Here is a 23,285-nt window from a genome sequence, read left to right as displayed (position 1 = left end):
GTGTTCATCGGCTCTGCTGGGAGGGAAGGGATGAGCTAGAAGGAAGCACTGCACTAATCTCCAAGGAATATTTGATATCAGGAGTGTTTCAAAGCACATTTTGATATTGGGTATCAGAGGAGCACAAGGCACAGATAAAGAACATCACCTTTGGCCGTGCTGCCTGGGGACACTGCCAGTCCCACCCAAAACGGCTGATTTGGCACTAAGGATGCCCCAGGAGCTCCTTCCGTGTGCGGATGTGCCCGAGGGGCTGGGGCTGCTCTGGGACCACCATGTCCCTGCTCAGCATCCTCCAGAGCACGGGCTCCATACTGACAGCAGTGATCCTGCATCCTTGGAAACACTCCTGAGAACAGGCATGAACTCTGAGGGCATCACCAGGTATCAGCCTGAGCAGCTCAGTGGGGACCATGGTCCCTGCTAAGCGCATTGGGGCTGGCACTGTCCATCCTGCACTTGTGCCCCAATTAACTCCATGAAGACTGATGAAGGGGCTAAAAAATAGAGACCACGAGCCCAGAGAAGTTACCCACCAGTGGAAGTGCCCCACTCGGGGGCCCAGCCTGATTCCAGCCTTTGGAAAAAGTGATGTGCTCAGCACCCCACGGGCAAACACACAGCTCCCTGGGGCGGGTGGACACGTGGGCAGTGCAGGGAAGTGCCGGGGAGCAGTTTGGGCAGGCAGGGGCTGGGCAGGTTTCCTTCTTTATTTTTTCATTTTCAAAGGGATAAACCTCCTGTGCCAGGACCTTGTGGTTAAAGCTGCCCCTTGAGCAGAACAGGAGCGCTGCACCTGGGGGGTCTGGGGTGACGGTGGGGGAGGTACGTGGAGCTGCTGGGGATGGGATGCACCTGGGACAGCTGCGTGGAGTGACGGGTATCGTAACAGCCCCGAGGTCAGGAGCAGGGCAGCACTGACAGGGCATTGGATGGAACCAGAAGCAGCCCCGGACTTGGCCCGAGCCCTGAAGCAGATGGAGGGAGGAAGGTGCTCCAGCCAAGCAGCTTGGAAAGGTTAGAAGAGAGGAAGGAGGTGGGAGAAGAGGCTTTGAGTGCCGCAGGGGGTGTGCTCCTTGGGCAGGACGTGGATGCCGGTACCGGCCGGCAAGAGTTTGGGTCTTACCCCCGGGAAACTGCTCCCTTGTTGCTCCCGAGAGTCCTGGATCTGCGGGAGCCGAAGAGGGAGTGCGGTGTCCGTGCAGGTCTGGCCGTGGAGCTGGACCCACTCACCAGCGCGGGGGTGGCTGCAGAGACCCCCCCAAATCTCCCGTTTCCTTGAGCCCCTGCAGCAAAGAGCCGGGCGGGACCTGGGGGGCCGTGACGCTCTGCGTGGTACCTGCCACGGGCCGGAGCCGCGGTGCCGCCGAGCGCGGGGGGGCTCGGAGGGACCCCCGGGAGGGACCCCCGGGAGGGACCCCCGGGACCCCCCCATCCTCAGCGCGTCCGTGCGCCGGCCCGGCCGCCAGGTGGCGCTGTGCGGCCGCGGCGGGGGGACCGGGGGGGACCCGGGATCGGGATCGGGATCGGGATCGGGGATGGAGCCCCGCGCGCCGGGAGCAACTCCCGGGATCGGGGATCGGGGATGGAGCCCCGCGCGCCGGGAACATCTCCCGGGATCGGGGATCGGGGATGGAGCCCCGCGCGCCGGGAGCATCTCCCGGGATCGGGGATGGGATTTCAGCCCCGGCGGGACAAGGGAACCCACCCCGGGGAGGGACTCCGGGGGAGAGCCGCTTTCCATCCCCTCCCGGGCATGCACGGTAGCTCTGCCTCGAGCACAGCCCCGGGCTGGAACGCTCTGAGCAGTCTCTACGTCGGCACCTGGTCCCCGAAGTCTCCTCACGCCGCTCCTCCCTGCTGGCTCTGGGCCAATCGGGCTCTGGCCGTCAAGTTTTGGCGAGTGTGGGAAGGGACTAACAGGGGTCAGGATTGAGAGTGACAGCCTTGGAGCACAGAGCTGGAGTTCAGCACCAGGGTCAGGCTGGCTGGAGGAGCTGGGGGTCTGATGGAGCCCGGGGAGTGTCTCAGCAGCAGCACTGTCAGAGCCCCGGAGGTTGTGCCCACTCACTGTCTGCCTTCCCCAGTGCTAAATTTGCTCATGGGTTGAAAATCAAGCCTCTCTCCTGAGGAAGCCCTGTGTGTGGTGATTCAGCCACACGCTGGCACCACCCGGACGGGCTCCAGGCTGGGTCAGGGAAGCACTGGGACATCGCTCAAGGTTGGGGCCTGGGCAAGCCCTGACTCAGCAGCAGCTCTGTTTACCTGGGCTGGTGCAACCCCTTCTTGGGAGGGTGACCTCTTTGCTGTCTAGTTTGAGCTTCTTTCATGTGAGGGTCCTTGGGGAGCAGTCCAGCCAGCACTCAAGGCAAAAGGACAACAGAAGGGCGTAAACCCCTGTCTCTTGCTCTCTGCAGCCAAGTAACGTCCCTGGAGGATGATGAGGGGCCCAAGCCCCTTCTTTGCTCTGGCATCATCCCATCATCCCATTCCCTGGTGCTGAATACTCATGTCCTGCCCGGGGTCCATGGTGCTTCCCAGGGCTCAGCATGAGACTCCTCAGCAGCCCATGGCCTGGGCTCCTCTTTCTGTTCCCTATCGGGGTCTGAGACCTGCAGAGCAGGTCAGTCCTGCCTTGTGGGCACAGCCTGGCTCTGTGCTCCACTTGGGACCCTTCCTCTGCTGCTCAGTTAATCCTGGCATTGACCACTCTATCTGAGCCTGTGGCTCTTCCTCAGCTTTCTTAGCTAATGGCTGTGTCTGCCTCCCATTGATCCTCAGCTGTAGAGCTCATTGATTAAGTACATTTCTTATTACACTTAATGGTATTTTACCCCTCTCTGTGCTTCCCTTGTGCCAGATGCTCACCCTGTGCCTGCTGGGAGGAGAATTCCTCTGCCCAGGGAAACATCCCCACTCTGTGCTGGCCCTGCTCTCCTCCCCCCAGGCCACCACACTGACTGCCCTTCCTCCTCTTCCCCTGCCCGCCTCTTCCTTCTGGCCCAAGGCAATCCCTTTGCCTGCTGTCTTCCTGTTCTTTGATCCCTGGTCCCTGCTCCCATGCAGGGCTGATTTGCTCCCATGCAAAGCAACGAGGCAGCTGCAGTTCCTGAAGTGGCACAGCCCTGCCAGGGTGAGAGGTACTGGCCAGGGCACTGTGTTCTCCCCATACCGACACCTCCATGCTCACCACACGCTCCTCACTCTGTGCCTCACCTCCTTTCAACTCTCTCACATGCATCATTCAGAAGCCATAACATTATTGGGCATAAAATATTTACTTAACTGAGCTTTTTGCAAATATTCCCCTCCATTATTTTCCTTCCTTTTGGGAGCAGACACTGCTTCTCCTGTGCTCTCAAATGGCTTCTCTTAAATAATACAACAAGAACATATGAACACCCAGTAGCCTTTTCCTTTCTCCTGAAATACCGATAAATATAACGGTGTCACCAATCCATTACAGCCACAGCAGGGCTGTGCTCGGGAACACCCAGCAGCACAGGCCCTGCCTGTGGAATTGCTGGGAGTAGGACAGGCAAGGAAGGGGCTTGGGGAGGGAGCAGAAATACAGGAGAAGATCTGACATGATGCAGAGTATTAATATTAATAAATGTTCCTTTCAGAAGGGACAGCTGAAGCTTTTCAGAGGCAGTGCAGGAATGAGCACTCCCAGTCTGATCCCTACTAGGATGCTGGGACAAATGCTCAAAACAAAATTCCTTCCAGCAGGGAAGTGGCTGGTTCTGGGGAGGCCAGCTTGGGGCACAGAGTGCCAAGGGATGTGTCCCATCTGAGTGGGACATGGGGTGCCAGGGACGTGTCTTGCTGCAGGCATCAGGATGGGCAGTCCTTGCCATCTCCTAAAGAACAGGATATGGAATTTTGGGAGCTTGAGAAAGCCAGGGAGGGAAGGTGTTCTTAGATGTAGATGTGTGTGAGGGTTGGTTGATGAGCATGTTCTCGCCACATATGAAGGCACATTCCCAGCTGTTCCTGCCATGGACTGGTGCTTGGGTTCTGGGGGACTCTTCTCACAGAGGGTGCCAGGCTGGGTCTGTGCCCTCTGTGAAATTCTCCACACTCATGGGAGCCACAGCTCCAGTGTGAGTGGCTGGCGAAGGTTTCCAAATCAAGTAACACCAATGAGAACACACAAAGCCATGACACTGACCTTTAATTTCATATTCCTACTCAGGAAAAGAGACCTCACAGTGCTGTGGGTAGTTCAGTGAAAATGCCATCTCTGAGCCTGTGTCAGTCAGATCAGGCAAATAGCTTGTTAGTCGTTATTAAGGAAGAGACCAAAAGGAAGCAGGTGGCAGCATGTGCTGGAGTGCTCTGGGCTGTGCCACAGTGCCAGCACTGAGTGGGTTTGGTGGCCCAGTCACAGACAGGAGGGAGTTGAACTAAGAAAGTAAAGAGAAGGATGACAGGGCTGAACAAAGGCATGAGTAGCTTTGTGTGAGTAGGACATAATAAACTGAGACTCTCTTGGTTAGAAGAGAGATAATAGAGATGATTGAGGATAGTGTTCTTTAAATTCAGGAGTGGTTTAAAGCAATGGGAAATGGATATTTACTAGTTCCCATAAATAGGTGGCATCAAGTGAAACAATCAGGGAACAGGTTTAAAACCTAAATAAAAGAGGGATTGTCTTTGTCACACGTGGAGTTGGGCACCCCAGGGCAATTTGGGGCCCTGCTGCAGTTAGAGGAGCTCACGGAGGATGGATGTATTAGCAGTGGTCAGGGAATGCCAGGCCTGGCACAGAGAGGGCTTGGGCAGAGTGGTGAGAGGAACTCAGGCAGGTCCTGGGAGCCTGAGCTGGGACGCCTTCACCTGCTGCCAGCCTGGCCTCCCATCCCATCCTGGGTGGAAAAGTGTACCCGGGGGTTGAGTGTGGCTCCACAGATGGTGGGCAGGAGCTGGGGAGCTCTGACCTGCAGCTGGGGCCAGGCTGACACAGCTCAGCACACGCAGTACTGCTGCTCTCCCGTAGGAATCAGCTGTGAGCATCCCTGGCCCTGCCCGGGGCTGGGCTGGCCGTGTTGTCGGCTCACCCCGCCTTGGGACGTGCCTCTGTGTCACCAAGCAGGGTCTAAGCGTTTCCCTGTTACAGGCGAGCGAACGGCCCTTTCCCTGCAAAGCCGGCAAATCCCCGCTCCTGCGGAGCCGTTAATTGATTTCCCTTCCCAGCGCTCCCGCCCGGGGCTGTGCCGACACCCGCCTGCCCGCGCCCTCCCTGCCCGCGCTGCCGTCAGCGCCCGCGACAGCCAGATCCTGAAATTATTGATAAACACTCATTGGGGCTGGAGCCTGGGAAATTGCCAGCAACCCCAGCGGGTTTCTCTCTTGCCAGCATCATTTTTCTTGATGACAGCATGTTCCGAACTTTGGCAGGGAGGGGGCAGGGCCTCCTGGTAACTTTTTTTTTTGTTTTATGCATCGGTAGTTTTAAAAGATCCCTGCAAAAAGGAGCGGAGAGGCTGGGGAGCCGGTGTCTGCGGTTATCTCTGCCCTCCAGCCTGGCCCCACAGAGCCCTGTGCTGGGCTGGATTCTGCTCGGAGCTGTGCCCTCGCAGGCCAGCCCTGCTCCTCCATCCCATTCAGTGCCTCTGCAGGTTCAGGAATTCTTGATTCCAACGTCAGGGATCCCTCTTTCTTCCTGCAACTCCTCTGCTCCTGCAGGGTGTTACCCCGTGCCGTGGCATCCACACAGGCAAGGACACTGGGCCATGGTCTGAGCAGGGACAGGAGTTGGCATTGGTGCAGCCAGCGGTGGGATCAGGATATCCCTCTCCAGAGCCAGGACAGTCCTTGTCACAACAGAGCCTGGCTCTGCTCCTGCCCTCCCAGAGGGCAAAAATCACCTCTCACACCTCCTACAGCTGGCCTGATCCCAACCAGGCTGTGGAATTCTGCCACATGGTGCTCCCTCCCCGCTCACACAGCACATACAAATGCCCACGGAGCGTTGGGTCCATCACTGTGGCTCGTTCTGCAGCTCGGAGCATTTTTCTCTCCGCGAGCTCTGCTAATTAGTGGGAGGTTGTGGTTCAGGAACAGAGGGAAATGTCCTTCTGTGGTTCTGGCACTAGAAATAATTGAGCCATTTTTCACCTATGGCCAATCTAATTCTGTCCACATCTTGATTTTTCTCTTAATAGCTTGGGGATGCTGTTGGCAGCCATGGGATTCACAGCCATGTCCAGAGCTTTTCAGTAATCACCCGAATTTTGTGCTCTCTTGCTGACTGGTCACTTGTTTCTTCTTAGTTTGTACTTCAGCTCCTCCAGGGATGGGAAGGAGCTTGTTTTAGTCAAGCTGCGTTTGCCTCTGCACCAATATTGCCCATCCCCTTTCCTGGGGCAGCAGTGTGGGATGGAGCACCTGGCGTGGCTCCTCCGTGGGCTTCCCTGGAACCATCACCAAGGTCTGGGCCATGTCCCCTTCCCATCCTGTCCCAGCTGCAGGCAGTGCTTCCAGCACCCTGGGCTCTCCACACCCTTCCCTCAGCACACAGAGCATGTCCTGTGGTGGGTGAGGAAGGACAGCAGCTTCCTGAGCTCCCGCAGTGTGGGAAGCAGCCCCAGTCCTGCTGCTTCCCCAGCTGGGCAGCCCCACCAGCAGTGGTTCACGGGGCCCCAGCCCATTGCCCCTGGGTGCAGGGCCAGCAGAGACCTGGGCATGGGCATCGCCGGTGGCTCCACCGGAGGGGCTGATCCGGCTCAGTGCCCAATGGGCACGTTCTGGCACCCCCAAACCAGCCAACACCCCATGCCAGCTGTCATGAAATTAGGAAGTGTGTCTGCTGAGCCCCCTCGGTGCAGGTTCCCAGTGGTCCACACAGCAGAGTCGGGGCAGGAGCAGCTCTCAGGAGGTGGCCAGGGCTCTGGGGGTGCCGGTGCTGTGCCGGTGCCGTGTCAGCCGCCGGCCAGCCCGGGAAAGTGAAGATGTTCACAGCAAACTGAAAGGTGTGATTTATCAGTGCTGGTCCCCAGAGGCTCAGGGCCTGTCAGGCACCAAAAAATCCCATCCATCACAGTGGGGGGATGAGCTGCCTCTTTTTCTTTTGGTGGGCTTTTTTGCCATTTCATTTTTCCCTGAGTGCTGGAGCTGTGAGGGGCAGTGCTGGGGCACGGGAAGGGCAGCAGCCTGAGAGCCAGCCTTGGGCACAGGGGGCTGGGGCTTGTGAGCTGTGGGGATGGGTGATGCTGCTCACCTTCCCGTGCGTTATGGAAACCTCTCTCCTCCGCCACGCATTTCAGGGGGCTGTGGCCTGTGCGAGGAGGTCTCCAGCCTCTTAACCCAGAAGGGGCTCAGCCGTCCCCACCAGCTTCCCCCTGTCCCTGCATTTGTCCCCGTCTGTCTGTACACGTGTGTGTGCATCTGTATGCAGATCTGATTGTTTGCTTCTTTCTAACATTTTCCTTTCCCAATGCTTATGGGCCATGGGATTGGAAGCGAAGCATTACTTAATTGCTGTCAGGCAAGAAGATGGGTTATAAAGTTGCCAAGGGAAAAAATAGCTCACTCTGGGGTAGATGCGGGGGAGCAGGGCTGATGAGGAGAGGAGGGGGTGGAAGGCTGGGGGTGGGAAGAGATGAGGGGGGAGAAAGAACAAAATGGGATCGCAGAGAGAGAAGGAGCTGTCATGGGAAGGCAGCTGCTGGGGCAGCAGGACTGAGGCCAGTCAGGGATGTGCCGGACAAGGGTCAGCCTCCCTTGGGGTTTCTGCTGTGTCCCCAGGATGGTGGCGTTTGCCTCCTCATGCCACAAGTGGGGCTGCTGGAGCCCTTTACAGAGGGAAAAGTGGGAGAAGGAATCGCTCCTCGTCCTCCCCATCGTGCCCGGCCCCCCCCACTGCCGGAGCCTCCTGGCTGCCGCCGCTCCAGTTCCAGGCTCTTTGCTTGCAGCCTTCTTCATCTGCATCTCTTTCTTGTTTCCTTCATTATCTCCCCAGTCTAACCCTGCACCATGTCATCCTCATTGCACGGCTCCTCCCTCTCCCTGGTCGCCACATTACTGCAGCAAGGACTCCCTTTCCCATCTTTTAGTCTCAGCGCCGTACATAAAAGCGCTCTGATGGCCATGGCGTGATAGCAAAGACAGAACTTAATTTCACAGCATTTTCATATAATACTCCATAAAACTGAACAAATTTGCTGGAGTCCAAATCCATCTCATTATGCAGAGTCATTGGAAGGGAGCTTTTCCATTCGGGGCCTCAGCGCTCAGTGAGCGGATGGTACAGAAGAAGGGGAAAATAATTAATTAGGTGCTGCTCTGGATCTTTGATCCTGCGTCGCAAGGCACATTAAATAAATGCCTGGCTCATGAATAAACGCTGCACTAAGCCCGGTTGCCTGGCCCCACACAGAAAATTTTCAGTGAGGCTGAAGGTGTGTGTGGGGAGATCCTTGGCCTGAGTCTGTGCCCCGGGAGGAGGAGATGGAGCAGGGCAGGTAGGAGATAGATCATGGACTGCTCACCTGGGCAGGGGAGCAAGAAGCCTTGAGCAAACATAAGATGTGGCTTTATTCCCTGGCATCCCCCAGTGTCCTGGTGTGGAAGGAGTGCTGGCTAGAGCTCCTGTGCCCCAATCAATGGTAGTGCTGCTGCCCAGGGCAGGACAGTGCAGGGCCAGGCAGGTGGATTAAAATTGCAGCAGCCAAGGGAAAGGAGAGGGCTTGCTTCACCTCATGCTGTTAATTAATCTCAGAGCCAATGAGGATGCTCTCATCTGGTCTTTAGTTAATCCATAACCCAGAAATCCTCAAATTATGTCATTTGTTCAATACAGATGAAATTAATTACTCTGGGAAATAGGCAACAAGTTGCATTTCTGATGCCCTTTATCACATCATCAGATCTACAGAGCTCGGTGCAGCCGCAGTGGCAGTGGTGGGACCATCTGCAGCCAACATGAGACACTGAGCAGCACCTGATATAAACCTGCCCCAGCACTGGGTCTCACCGGGAGCCCTGGGCTGGCTCTTCCCGGGGCCGGGGAGGCTCTGCAGGATCACTGGTGGTGCAGAGCCTGGGCAGTGATGGAGATGCTGAGGAGCCTCCACCAAGGGCTTAATGCCCCGCCTCGAGCCCACTGCTCCATCCCTCCATCCATGCCTCTTACTGGGGTCACAGACACAGCTTGCAGGGCTTCCTGGGGGACCCAGAGGGAGAAATCACCCCCCACCCCGCAGCCTTCCCAGGGCCTGTCCTCCCCCGGTGCTCTGTGTCTGCAGGATGTGTCCCTCCACCCTGTGACTTTGAGGCAGTGAGGGGAAGGTCCTCATCAGGATGGATCAGAAGAGCTGGGCACGGAATAACAGCGATTTACTCGTTATTGGAGTTGTTGTGGGCAGGGAGCGCTGGGACGTGCGAGGCGGCGGCAGCGCTGCGGGGTGGGAGTGTGGGGCTGGCCCGGCCCTGGGGGGGCTGCCTGTGCAGCTGGGAGCTTCTGTGGATGGGTGGGCAGGGCAGGCATTGCCTTTCTGCCAGGAGAGGTGGTGTGATCACCCAGATAAGCGTCCCCTCCATGAAGAGGGAGCTCACCCACATCCCCACGGTGGAACTGGCAGAGAAACAGCCCAGTACTGGGAATGCCCTGTCAAAGGTGCAGCCCTGGCACAGCAGGAGCTTTTGCCCGTGCCAGCTGTCACTGGTGCCCCTGACACCTCCAAATTCCCCTCCTTAGCTAGGGCTGCAGCCTGGAGATGAGCCTGCCTTCCTGGGAAAATGCTCAGGGGTGTTTGCTGGAGCCTGTTTACAGGAGCCCTTGTGCCCCAGCTCAACCATGGAGAGCACTAAAGGTGATTCCCAAAGGTGTTAGAGCCACACACTCAGCCTGGGTGTGCTCTCTGCCCTTGCTGCTCTGATGTACAAGTGGCTGGTGGTTCTGAGCATCCCACAGCACATCCCAGAAAGGCTTTAATGACAGGCCAGGAACAGGCTCTGGTGGCAGGATGAACCCCTGGGCTGGGCTGCCTGCACTGGGGGACCCCTCACCCCCTCTCCCTGCTCAGCTGGGGGTCTGTAGGGAGCCCTGACCCCTTCCCGGAGGGAAAGCTTTACTGTGAGTGGTTAAGGCAGGTACCAGCTCACACACAGCTAACACAGCAAGAGCTGTTTTAACAAAAAATCCATAGTGGTTGTTTGCTAAAATGGCTGTAATGAATTGAAAAATATGACAAGCTGATCAAGGCAGCTATTGGGAGGCATCGGGACCCCCAGCCCAGCTCTGCAGCTCACCCGGGTCACCTGACACGGTGGAATCCTTTTGGAGATGAGAGAAAACGTAATTTCTCTCTGCCCTATCAATTTAAATAAATTACCTATTAGATTAGCTGCACTTAAAATAAAGCAAGAAATCAATCCCCCTGCCTGGGCTGCTGTCAAAGCCTGGTTTGTACCACAGAACCTGTAATTGCCAGAGGTCCCCGTGCACGGAGAGTGGCTGGAGGTGAGGGGCTGTGGGGGCTTGGGCTGTGCCTGGGGGGCACAGCAGCAGAGGTACCCCTGAGGTACCTCACAGGTCAGCTCCCACGGGCACCCCAGCTCGTGTGGGCAGCCCCGTGCCAGCCTGGCAGCAGTGCTGAGGTCAGGCTGGCTGCTGGGATCTCCCCACACATCCCTGGGGATTGTCACCTCGGAGCACTCAAAGCTCTGGAGCAGGGGGATGGTTTTATGTTGGATCCCACTGCTCCCACCACCCCCAGTTTGCTTCTCTGAGTGGGTGAGCAGAACCAGAGCCCTGCCCATCTGGCAGAGAGGGATGGAGGCAGGGATGGGGACAAGAGGCAGGAGAGATGGAAGCAGGAGGCAGGGATGCAGGCAGTGACAGACGCAGGAGGTAGGGATGTGGGCAGGGACCCCTGTGGGGAGCTGGGCAGGGCAGGATCCCAGGAAGTGGCGCAGGATCCCTGGAAGGCAGGGCAGGATCCCTGGAAGGCAGGGCAGATATCAGGAGCAGCCTTTCAGACATGGCTGTTCCCTTTGTTTTTTTCCTGCTAAAACTGCCGCCTTGTGCAAAGCTGCTCGAGCTCCTCGGATAAATTAGCATCCAGGGGATTGTTTTCCTCTACATTTTGTGCAGTTGCATAAGAGGGAGGAACAGAGGAGCCCAAGGAGCAGATTGCTTTGTAGAAGCATGAAACAGCCACAGCCAGAGCTGCTGCCTCTGCTGCTGCCAGAGCTCACGCCTTCAGCTGGACGAGGCTCTGGCGTGGGAGCTGGATGGAGCTGGTTCTCTGGGTCAGCGTGAGCAAGACAGGGGAACCAGGGACTCTTCCCAGCATGGCTGGTCATCTCCCAGCTGTTCCTGGGTCTCCCAGTTCGTGGGAAGGCTATGACCAGCAGCAGCAGTGCCTGCAGGCAGCCCAGCCCCATCCTCCCTGCCTGGAGCAGCCCCTGCCCGCTGCTGCTGGTCTCTCTCTCCTCCTGTGCTCAGAGGGGACTGAGAAGCCCCATTGCAGGGAATCCCAAGGAAGCTGGTGTGGGAGCTGCAGGGGCTTCCCAGCAGGTGCCATTCCCAGCATGAGGAGGAGGAAGAAGGTATCAGTATCCACTCAGCTGCCTCTCCCTGACCTGACCCCATTGATTGTACTGATCTCACTGTGAGATGTGTGAAGGGATCAACGTACAATCAATGTTCTTCAGCCCAGGCAGGGGATGAGGGTTCTGTTTAACCCTTCCCACCCCCCACTGTAGGTCCTGGCACTCCCCCAGGGCTTGGGGGCTCCTGCTCAGGTCCCCCTGGCTGGGCTGGGCTGGGCTGGGCTATGTGTCCTGCAGCTACCCACAGACAGATGGCTCCTGAATTCCACTGTTCCCTGCTGAGCCTGACCCCCCCCATCCTGCCTGGCCTCTGCCTTTGGGTGACCTCCCAGGGGGATTTTCCTGTGCCTGGGCAGTGTGAGCGATGCCAATGTGCTCCTTGGGCAGCACTGCTGTGCCATGGCCTCCCAACCCTTCCCAGATGGGTCCAGTTCAGTGCAGGCTTGGCACAACCTCCCTACACACCCCAGCATTATTGCTTCCCCTTCCTGTAAAACCCCAGAGAGGAGCCAGGAGTGAGCAGGGGGAAAGATGGAAAGAAAAGGTGGGGAGGGGGAAGACCCAAAGAGGCTGGAAAGGTGAAGACCCTTGGGGGGGGAGGGAAGAGGAGGGAAGGGGCTGCAGAGCCGCCGGGCAGTGCGGGGATGCTCGGGGAGAGCAGCCGGGGGGGCAGGAGCTGCAGAGCGCCAGGGGAGCGCTGCTGTAAGTGCTTTCATAACCCTCAGCCAGAGTGATTTTCTGAGGCATAAGTGATGGAGGTAAATAGGATTATCTCACAAAAGGGACCAGCGAAATAATAAACATCCTCATCCAGCACGGCCTGGTAGATGCGTGGGGGTGCGGGGGCAGCTCCGAGCACAGCCGGGGCCGTGGGAGCGTCACCCGCAGAGCCCCTTCTGGAGGACGGGGCTGAACACGAGTCCTTGGCACATGGGGAAGCTGCTTTTCGGGCCCTGGCCCAACTATCCAGCTCCTTGTGAGTGCAGAGCTGTGGCCGCGCCGGGCGAAGTGGTGTGAGGGTGTATCTGCTGTGAGTTGGTTCCTGCGGGAGGGCTCGGGGGTGGGTGCTCAGCAGGTACCTGGAGGTGCCACTGCCGAGGTACTGGGGCAGGGTGGGCACAGGGACCAAACCCGTGGCGCTCAGTGCAGTGCAGCAGCACGTGCCCAGGTGAGGTGTTTGCATCAGGATGGGACCACGTGCGGGGAGAGGGAGCAGGTCGCCAGCCTGCATCCCTCGAGAGGAGGTTGGGACCTCCTGTGCTGTGCCCTGCCAGCTGCCACCAAGGGCTCTGGCTTTTCCTGCTGCGTCCTCCTCCATCCCAGAGCCCTGCACGGCCCCCGTCAGCTGGGTCTGACAGAGCCCTGCACGTCTCAGGGCAGCTGTGTGGGGAGGGGGAGCAGAGTGCTGGGAGACCCCTCCAACAGGCAGGAGACAACAAAGTGGGTCTGACTGGGAGAAACAGAGCGATGGCAGGGTCCAAGGGGTTGCAGTGGCCACTGGCAGGGGACACACTGCTGCTGCCCAGTGGCTGCCTGCACTCCACAGGGATCTCCTCGGGATGCTGCAGTTCTGAAGGCACAAAAGTCCTCCCTGACTTTGTTAAGGTGACAGACTGAGTCTCCTCGGGCAGGAAGAGGCCCTTTATCTGCATTAACAGGCTGAGATCTGATGGGAAAGATGAAATAGCTCAGTCTCCTCCCCATCACTCACCTGAGACTCTGACAGAATTGCCACAATTAGGAAAATTCACCTCGAAGCTTCATCTGCAAAGGACCAAACCATGAAGAAACGTTTGGCCCAGAGGGAAGCAGAGGAGGAATTTCAGCTCCCTCTCATCTTTCATCATTTGCCTTCTCCAGCTCCTATCTTGGCAGCCCCAGTATTTTGCTTTGTCTCCTTCAGGTGACTAATCATTAGACTAATTAGTTGCTAATCAATGTTTAATTAAAATGTAGCTGTTAATTACTGGAGGTGGTACTGCAGGTTGACTATGAAGTGTTATGGAAACATTTTTAAGGGCAGTTCACAGGGAGCTGGCCCCCCTCCCTCGGCTGGGGGCTGTTCCAGGGTCCCTTCCCCTGGGAGGCTGCTCTGGGCTGGGACAGGAGCTGTAGGGGTAGCACACCCAGAGCCAGCTCCTCCACCTGGGACCAGCCTGTGGTGCAGGTGGCTCTGGAGCATCCCTGATGCTTCCCATGCAGCAGCCAGGGGTGGAGTGCCTGGGCAGCTCTGGGCAGGGGGATGTCACTGGCCTTAGATGGGACGCAGCCAAAGCAGCATCCCAGTGCCCTGCTCAGGGCTGTGAGCCCCTCACTGTGGGGCTCTATGAATATTTGGGATGCTGGTGAGCATCTGGCCAAAATCCCAGGGCAGGAGTGTAGCTCCCACTCCTGTTCTCCCTGCTCAGCCTCTGTCTGTTCCTGTAAACCCCTCTGAGATCTGAGGCCAGCAGAGATGGAGACAGAGACTTTATTACCTGCAAGAGCTGGGAGGTTCTTCGTGCCCAACCCATTGGAAAGAGCCGTTAAATATTCCATCAGCAGTGGTATGTAGGTCACCCAGGTGTGTGCTGCCTCCAGGTACTGGCTCATTTCAGCCCTTGGTGGGGAGTCTGTGTCTGCTCATTAACTCTGTGGCTGCTTATTCCTCCCTGTGTCCTTTGGAGCGGGGGCTGCCCGTGGTTCTGGGGGCTTTGTGCAAACCTGGGGGGTTCTGCAGGGCTGGGAGTACCACATCTTGTTCAAGGGCTCTGAACCCCTTATGGCTCCATAGAGTGAGCAGGGACCTCACCCTCCTGGGAGAGGGGGCAGGAACCCCCAGGGCTCCTGTGCACAAGAGCCGTGTCCCTATCTCATGTCCCCTCCTCAGGCCTGTGCTGACCTGGGTGCTGTACACTTGCCAATGCCACCATTTACATTCTCCCTCTTATATTCCTTATTTCACTTCACTTGTCATTTTATGGCTCATTTTAATTTCTCGAGCGCAGACCTGCAGGATAACAAGGTCTGGTACTGCAGAGGGTCCTGCAGCAGACACGGTGTCTCCATCCAGCTGGAGACACTGGAGCACAGCTAATGTGCCTGTGTCTGGGTCAGGCAGTGCCGTGTCTGTCACCTGGGGAGGAGCAGAGAGGAATTGCTGAGGCAGAGAAGTTGGGTGGCTGAATGGGGCTGGTGCTCAGACTCATGGGAGAGCCAGCTCCCGATGTCTATGCTCGGTATATCCCTTCTCCCTCCCCGAAAAACAGGCCCCTCTTTGGGGGCTTTGCTGTGCCCAGTGGGGTCCCTGTCACCCAGACAGCCTTTGCTGCAGGGCTCAGAGCAGCCCCAGAGCTCTGGACTGAGGCACTGAAGAGTCTCAGCCCCGGTCAGGGTGATGTTCCTGTCCCAGCTGTCCCTGTGCCCCCCTCCAGCCGCGGTCGGACTCGTGTCACTCCCCACCTTGAGTTCCTGTGCCTGAGCATGGGCTGGGGGAGGCAAGGGTGTGGGTGCATCTTGCTTTGCTCGATGCCACTGGATGTGTTTTTTTGGGGGAAAAAATTATCTTTTTTCCCCCTGCTAGTTAGAGGAAGATGCTGACAGCGGCCCAGGGGTTGGGTGGTTCGGATGGTGACAATGCAAGGGACGAGCTATGTTTAGAAATAATTGCTTTGTCTCTCACAGAGGTATTAGTGCCTCCGTGCTGGCAGCTACAGGAATTAGCTGGAAGTTTTGGTGACACAAATACAGAAGCAAAATTATTGCTACTTATCATCACTTTCATGTGTGTGAGGGGAAGAAGACGTTATCAGGGCAGAGAGAGGGAAACAGGGAGCCAGAGGGACTGGAGCTGGGGGTCTCCAGCACAAGGCTGGCACGTCCTTGAGGGAGCCCAGACTGGTGGCTCCTGCTCCACAGAAGAGATGTTGGTTCTGCCAGGGCTCTGTGCACAGTCACAGGGGACCCACAACACTGAGGCTGTGGAATGGCACTTCCTGCAGCTGGTTTGGCCCAAGGGAAGGGGGATTGTGGGCAGTGGCTTGGATGGATGGGATCTGGGGCACGTGGGGTCCCCTGCCTTGAAGGAAAGCTTGGGGGTCCTGGAGAGACCTGGCCCCCATTGGCTGTTGTGGGGCTGGAGGAGCAGGAGGCCAGAACTTGGGGCCCATTGAGAAGTGATCTCTGGACTTCATTTAGCAGCAAGCAGAGTCTGACACTGGGGTCCAGGAAGCTCGTGAAGAGCCAAGGGAAGGAGCCGTGCTGTAGGGAACAGAGTGGTTCTGGACAAGCGTGGCTGAGCTGCGTCAGGCAAACTGGCTGTGCTGAGGACATCACTCCTGTGTGTCCCACCCACTGCCCAGCAGAGACAGGAGCCCCCCCGAGCCTCCCTTTGGGATGGGGGACCCCACCCACATGGGCAGGAAGGTGGCTGATGGCATCCTACCTCCAACCTGGCACCCTGCATCCCACTTGGCATTCCACATCCTGTCTCCCCTCTGGCACCCTGCTGTTTTAGGGCCAGAGAGGGCACAGAGGTGGCCACGAGCCCTTGGGACCAGGAGGGTGTCTGCAGCCAGGAGAAGCTGAGTAGCCATGAGCATGGAGCGTGGGAAAACTCCGTGGTGGGATCCTCCTGCAACACAGAAGGTGCTCAGGGCTGATGTGTGTGAGCAGCACCACAGGGATGCACAGCCAAGGGGAAGGTTCCCTGTGGCAAAGTTCTCCTTTCCCTGGATCCTGGTGTGGCCAATTCAGGCTCCTCTTTGGATGGAAGAGCAAACTGGGGGTGTTTCAGAAGTGGCACCTTTTGGGACTAGATGACAGTGTAAGGTCACAAGCTGAAGGCCCCATGGGATGCGGGTGCTCACCAGAGCAGCGGCAGCTCTGCGTGGAAGCAGTGGTGGATGGTAATGGGAGGATCCTCCCGCAGAGGAGACAACAGAGCCCCTTGGGAGGCTGCTCTCCGTGGATCGCGGAGCTGCTGCTCCGCCGGGAGCCCCCGAGGGTGTGGCCGCGGCTCCGCTGACGCTCCTCTCCCGCTGTTTGTTTCTCCCCGGCTCCGGCAGCGCGGTTCCCACCGGCAGCGTCCTCCCCCGTCCCTGCCTGTCCCTCGGTGGCTGGGCTGCCTCCGAAAAGTAAAGTTGAATGTTGGGAAGGAACAGATCTCTGATGAAACAAGGCCATTCATGCTTTCAGATATTAAATTCCATGCAGAATATTAAATAATTTCCTCTTCAACGATCCCGGTAAATTTAATTAGCTCTTGTTCCCCCGATAGAGTTGTCGCTGCCATCCTGACGTGCAGATGCAGGAGGGAGTGAAGGGGAATGCCTCTCCAGTTCTCAGCATCACCTCCCTGCTCCAAGCTAAGGCTCCTCCAGAGTCAGATCCCAGCTCCAGCTGCCGTGGTGGGCAGGAGGGAGCTGGGTGTGAAAGCCCTTTCCTCTCAGGTCCAGCTCCCAGTGTTTGCCTCTGGGATGATTTTGAAGGCAGGTTTAGGAGGTGGGCTCAGATCAGCTGTGCTCAGGGGATGCCATGAGCTGCTCTGCCCAAAGGGAGAAGGGGCTGGAGAGGAACCTGGGGAAGATCAGCAGCATTTTGGGTGATTGTCCAGGGCCTTTTCTGTGGCTGCTTGAGAGCCAGGTCCAAGAGGAAGGATGGGAGTTACACAAGTGTTTGACTTTCAGCTGGTGGCGATTTTGGTGTTGCTGGTGATTTTTTTTTTTTGTGATTTGTGGTTTGTTTTTTAAAGTTTTAGAATATCAGAGCAAAGAGGGGAAAAAAATTCTCTTTGCGATGGAAGCGACTAATAGTGGGTTATAAATGAGTCCCTGGCACGGTTCATTAACTGCCATGACATATTGAGGGCTGGGAGCAGTGTGATACCAGCAAATCAATTCTGAATTTCATCTGAGAAAGAATATGGGTAGGTTGGATCATGCAACATGTTACCAAACATTCCTTCTCAGCCGGAATGGAGCTGCTCCTCTCTCCCAGTCCTGCTCCTGCTGGGCTGCGGCACAGAACACGAAATAAATAAATAACCAAGCACCTCATTTACCAATGATTAATTTGCATAATTAGTGCTGTGTCAAATCACTTCACCGAGGTGCAAGGCACGCTCTGCTAAGGTGTTTGCATGGACATCTTCCCAGGTTTCCCCAAGCTCACCTTATTTCACATTTAACAGATTCCTAAGGATGTCACATTGGTGTTGCTGGGATTTTATGGAGTTAAAGGGAATGTGAGAGCTGGGGGGGGCTGCAGGGCCAAACCCCTGCCAGCCTTTCCATGCCCCATTCTGGTGCTGGAGCAATGCCCTTCCCTGGAAATATGTGTGGCAGTGGGTGGCTGTAGTCCCAGAGCCAGGGATGAGCTCAGCCCGAGCTCTGCTGTGGGCACAGACCTGCCAGCTCAGGCCAGTGCCAACTCCTTGGAAAGGGGCAGCAAGGTGATGGCTGTGCCTCCCCATCTACCTCCTGCTCTGGGCAGGGACCCAAGGTTCAAGCACAGGGGTGGCTTCAGGCTCGTTCCTGCCACTGGAGCAGGGGAAGTGCCTGCAGGTGAAGTGTCCATCGACGCCATAAATCCATGGAATGCTCTGAAGCCGTAAATCCGTGGAATGCTCTAAAGCACGCAGCGCTGCAGGCAGCCCCGGTGACATCCCTGCTCCTGCTCCCTGTAATGGATATCAGATTGTTCTCCCCATCTTGGCATTGTTTCAGTAATTGACTGATGCAGCACAATGTTCACTGATTTAATAAGTTTGTTAGTGTAATAGGGGCTCAGGATTTTGCTGTTAATCTGCAATGACAATTGCATTGTAGATTTGCTCATTATGTTGCATAACTTAGCTATGAAATCTATCGGAAATTATATTTAAAAAAGCATTATTGCAGAGCCCATCAGCATGGCTCTTCCTGCTCCCCCTGTGGTGCTTTGCAGGCTGAGTGTGTCCATTCAGCTCCTCGCTGGGATTGCACATTCCGCTTTGGGTTTTTGGGGTCAGGGTATCTGATACTTCCCAAAAAAACAACCCTGGGTCCTGCCATGTCATCCCACTGTCTCCATTGCAGCCAAGGGTGGTGCAGGTACCTCGTGTTCTGGCAGCTCTCTGGGGAAAGCTCCAGCTGGCACTGTGCCCCCAGGCCCTCCGCCTGCACTGGTGGAACAGGCACGGGCACCTGCACTGGCAGGTGAAGCTCCTGGCAGGGCCAGGCTTGAGCTGTTGGGGCTGTGTCAGGGATAAACAGGCTGCAAATGTCCCATTTTCAGGCAGAGTCATGAAGAGGGGCTGGACATGCTTTGGGCACTTCACAGTTGAGGGTCTCTGAGAACTGTGGGGGATGATGAGGGAGGGCTGTCACCTCCTTGTCTCTCTGGTACTGAGTGGCCTCTGTTGCCTCGTGGAGATTCCAAGACTGGCTGCTTGGCACTGCCCTGACAGGGACACGATGCTCAGCCCCAGGGAATGAGGGGATCCCCAGTGCTGGGGCTGTGCTCTTCCACGTTCCAGCAGCTGCGTTTAGGAAAAACCCCAGATGGAGCCACAGCAGGTCTTGTCATCTCTGTAGTCCAGCCATGGTTCTGAGAAGGAAAACCTCTTCTTCCTTAAAGATAAAAACAGACCAGCAGCAGTAATTTAAACAACTCTGACTGCCTCCAAACAAAGGCCCTGATGGCAAATAGGCTGTGAAATCAGCTAAGCAAAAAGGAAAAACGTATTTTTCCCAGAGTAATACTTGTCCTCCTGGTTCACAAACAGCCTTGTGCTGTTTCCAACGGCTGCTCTTCCCTCTGCTGCTGCTCTCACACGTCCTCGGCCATGATCCCCCACCTGCTCCCTCCTCCTCCTCTGCCACGCCGGGTTCGCAGGCTTGCCCTCCTGGAGGCCCCCAGGCAGGTTCCCCTGGTGGGTTCCTCTCTGGGTGGTTTCCTGCTCAGGAGCCCCGGAAGGGATGCCTGGGCTCAGGCCCTCTCCAGCAGGTTGCCTAGCAATGCCAGCATCGCACAATCCCGGTGCCACATCGCCGCCTCTGCGCTGCTCACACGCACACCTCCCTCTCACACGGCTGCACCTCCGGACTGGGGACTGGTTTGCGTTTCTAGGAATGGATGTCAGCCAGGACCCGGCTTGGAGGCTCGAGATGCAGGGAAGATTTTTGCAGAGCTGAGCTCTCCTGCATTCCTGGCTCCTTGTTCTCCAAATCTGCTGCCTAAAGCATCTTCAGCCCCAGTGAGGCGTGAGGAAGCGGCACAGCGGGGCAGAGCTGGGAGTGGGCCTGGCTGAGCACTGCCTTTGTCGGGAGAACAAGGGCTGCTGTGCTCAGCACCGGGGCTGCCGCGGCCCCGAGGGCTAAAAATACACCCGTGGATCATACAAAATAGATGTGGGGATGGGAGAGGTGCAGGCCATGCATTCATAGTCCTCGCTCACGTTGTGGCTCCTCGTAACCCTGATGGTTTTCTCTGGAGTGTTCCTCAGAGCCCTCTGGAAGGAAGGGAAGCTGTGTGAGGGGAGGGGAAGCAGTGCCTGTTTTTGGGGCTGTAGGTGGCCTCTGCAGGAGACTGAGAACGTCTCAGAGATGACCCTGTGCTAAGCTTGTAGAAAATAAATGCTGGCTCAAGCACACTTGTAGGTATTCCAGATATTTCTCAGGAAATAGAACTTGAGGAGCTTCACCACCGTATTAACTAACGGAAACCACAAATAAATAATTTGAGCTGGAAAAAGCTGCTGAGCCCCATCCAGGAATGCTGTCAGGTCTGAGAGGAGCAGGTCACTGTCACTGCACTGTGACATCCTCTGGGCCGGGGGGGCTCAAGGGGACTCGGCCACCCAGTACGAGGGACCCGCTGCCAGAACAGCCACTGCTCATGGCTTTTTCTGAGATGGGATCACCTGGTAGTGAGCCCAGGAAAGGGCTGAGAAAGACCTCTGGCAGCTCAGGGTCCGACAGTCCGATAGTGCAGATCTGCGCCACTCTGCCGGCTTCCCAGGGGAGGAGGTGAGCAGCAGGAAAACGGGAGAGAGCCGGGAAAGCCAGAGGTCTGCTCTTGCATAACATCCCAGGAAGCTTCCAGCTGCGGTGGGAATGCCCGGATCACTGCCCACAGATCCTTAAATGGCATTGAAAGAGAAGGAAGGGTAAGGGGCTGAGACAACACATGGAGCTTTAGTGAGTCTGGAAGATGCTACAAACCTACATCCTGCGGGCTCCCGGCATTGCCTTGGGTTTCCCAGTGTTTGCAATGAGGAATGGAAATTCCCTTCTCTGCTGCTGTCCTGCCAGGGGCTGAAGTGGGCCTGGGCATCCCACCCAGCGCCCAGGTGGATGCACAGTGATGGAATCAGTGTCCCGATCCGGGCTGTCCAGGGGTCTCTTCTCCTGGCCAGCCGCGGGGCCGCAGTGCCCGGTGATGCTGAGCTCAGGGAGAGATGGGGAGGGGGCCCCGGCAGCAGCACCACAGCCACAGCTCCGCTCCCAGCCGGGGCCGCTGCCGGAGGCTCGTTTTTGGGGGAGAAACAGACAAGCCCCGGCTCTTTTCTGGCGCGGCGGTGGGAGCGTGTGCGGAGCGGCCGCCGGGCACGCTGCGGGGGGGCAGCGGGGCCCGACCCCCCCATGGCGCTCGGGTGTCCCCGCAGAGGGAGGGGACCCCGGGCGGGGGGCGGCAGCCGCGGGGCGGGGCCGGGGGCGGGCGCGCGCGCCCTCGGCGGCTCCGGTGGCGCGGGCGCAGCCGCGTGCGAGGCGGCCCGGTGAGCTCAGCCCGGAGAGCCCGGCCCAGCCCAGACCGGTGAGCTCAGCCCAGCGCGGAGAGCCCGGCCCAGCGCGGAGAGCCCGACCCGCCGCCGGGCTGCCCCGGTCGCCGCTGCTCGGGAGATGCCGCTCGGCGGGCGGGGGCCCGCGCTGCGCCTCCGCCGTCGCGGCGGGGACCTCTGAGCGCGTGAGTTACCGGGGGCAGCGGCACCGGGGAGGGGAGCGGGGGGGGGGGCGGCGGACGGAGGCGGCGAAGTTCCGCCGGGGCGGCCCCGGGGTGGGGGGGAATGTCCACCGGGAGCCTCCCCGGGAGTCGCATCGGCCGCCCCGGGGCGGCGCTGCCGGAGCGCATCCCGGGGGAAGGCTGGCGGGGCGCGGGGGAGGCCGGGGCGGCAGCGCCCACCCCAGCGCCGGGCGGCACCCGGTGTGCGCCGGGACCGGCTGCTGCTCGGCAGCCCGAGGGGATCCGCTGGCTGAGCCGGCCCCGTCCAGCGGCAGCGTGGAATGTGCGAGGGGGCCCGTTAAGTTTGTGTTAAAGATTCGTAAGGGATGTCTTAATTAGGGGCAGCTGTTAGCAGGAACATGGCGCTAATTACCATCACAGCCTCTGGATGAAGGTACGTCGTAGGAAAAAGTTGGATGAGGTGAGATGGAGTCTGGATTAATGGGATAGATGAAGGGGGAGGAAGAAAGGGTCCTGCTTGGGCTGGGTGAGCCGTGAGGCAGAGCTAGGCGAGCGAGGCAGCTCTCCGTGGGTTTTTCCTCTCCTGAATTCCTGCCTGTCTCCAGGAATTTCGTTGCAAGACAAGCTTGCTGTGCTGGCATGTGCAGGGCTTGTGCCTGGGGAGGGCCGGGTGGATGGCGAAGGCCCTTCGGGGTCACCTGGGTTGTGCATGTGGTGTGTGTGAATGCCCAGCGCCATTATCCAGGCAGAAATGCCCAGTGCCGTTCTCCCGGTCCCTGGTGGTGTGCGTGCCAGGAGGCTGCACCGCTCACATCACTCACAGCGTCGCCTCCAAACGCGCCAAGGCAGATCTGAAGTAAACAGCCGTGGTGTGGGGGTCCAGGCCAAGGTGCAGGGCAGGTCTGGCACGGGCAGCAGGTGCCTGGAGCCGGGGCAGGGACCTGTCCCTCCGGCCAGAGCAGCCTGGCGAGGCGTTGGCAGTGCCCGGGTGTGCGCAGGTGGAGGGATGGGGGGAGCAGGGATTTCTCAGCTTCTCACTCCAGTGAGCGTGACATTAACAACCCCAGCTATTTTCGTCCGCCTTTGGTGAAGGTTTGGCACTGGCTCACTGCCTCCAGAAATGCCTGGCATTGGGGCAGGGCAGCTCCAGCCAGTGGGTTCTGTCCTGGGGGGCACAACCCCGGGTGGGTGCAGGTTACCATGTGCTGGAGGAGGCTGCAAGGTCAGGGAATACCTTTCCCTCCTAATTGTGCCCATCGTTCTCTGGGATGTCAGGGGCTCGTGGTTCATCTCTCAGCGTTTTGGGGGTATATCCTGCTGCCTGGTGGTGTTTGCATTCCCCGAGCCGGAGGCCTGGCCATGCTGGGTTACTGTGCTGGGTGCTGCACAGAGATGAAGGCACTCTGCTTCCCAGAGAGCTTCCTTCTTTCAGGCTAAAATGGTTGAGGCATGATAAAACCTCACAAGGCAAGAAATTAAGGCTGTTTTTCTGGATAACAGATGGAGAAAGAGCCTGGAGTTGATCATTTTCAGGGAGGGCTGGTTGCGGTGGCTGGGGCTGGCAGGACCTGGCTGTTGGTGGGAGCTTGTTCCTGGCTCCGGGGAGTGGTGCCCAGGCTCTGCTTGAAATTTCACGGCAGAAACGGAAGGGGTTTTTATCCCTCTCCACTGAAGTGATCTGTGGGATTGTTCAGCACCGCAGAGAGCCCTGGCACAGGGCACAACCACGGCTGCAGCAGCAGGTGAATCTCTGCCGGGCTTCTGGTGGTTCCTTTTGGGGATGGACAGACTGGGAAGCCCCT

At 57.9% G+C, this 23,285-nt stretch overlaps 2 protein-coding genes across 9 annotated transcripts in view; one reads left to right on the top strand and one right to left on the bottom strand.

The window, feature by feature from the left end:
• RBFOX3 (RNA binding fox-1 homolog 3) overlaps positions 1 to 23,285 on the top strand; it is a 142,192-nt gene that overhangs the window by 10,930 nt on the left and 107,977 nt on the right. For 4 of the 8 annotated variants that reach the window (XM_027717021.2, XM_027717029.2, XM_027717011.2 and 1 more), the window contains exon 1: positions 21,302 to 21,486. The exons of 1 other annotated variant lie outside the window; for it this stretch is intronic. The gene's annotated coding sequence lies outside the window, so the exon portion shown is untranslated. Of the gene's footprint in view, positions 1 to 21,300; positions 21,487 to 21,747; positions 21,917 to 23,285 lie in introns of those variants that run through there. 3 more of the 8 variants (XM_027716991.2, XM_027717000.2, XM_027716966.2) reach the window with 3 other exon arrangements.
• ENPP7 (ectonucleotide pyrophosphatase/phosphodiesterase 7) overlaps positions 1 to 23,285 on the bottom strand; it is a 115,441-nt gene that overhangs the window by 11,037 nt on the left and 81,119 nt on the right. The gene's annotated exons all lie outside the window — the stretch shown is intronic.

This window comes from Pipra filicauda, unplaced genomic scaffold (assembly GCF_003945595.2).
Source record: "Pipra filicauda isolate LSUMZ 115617 unplaced genomic scaffold, ASM394559v2 scaffold80_size11013439_pilon, whole genome shotgun sequence".
Taxonomy (NCBI): Eukaryota; Metazoa; Chordata; class Aves; order Passeriformes; family Pipridae; genus Pipra; species Pipra filicauda.
The sequence above is the reverse complement of the archived record's forward strand: the minus strand, read 5'-3'. Positions and strand labels throughout refer to the sequence as shown.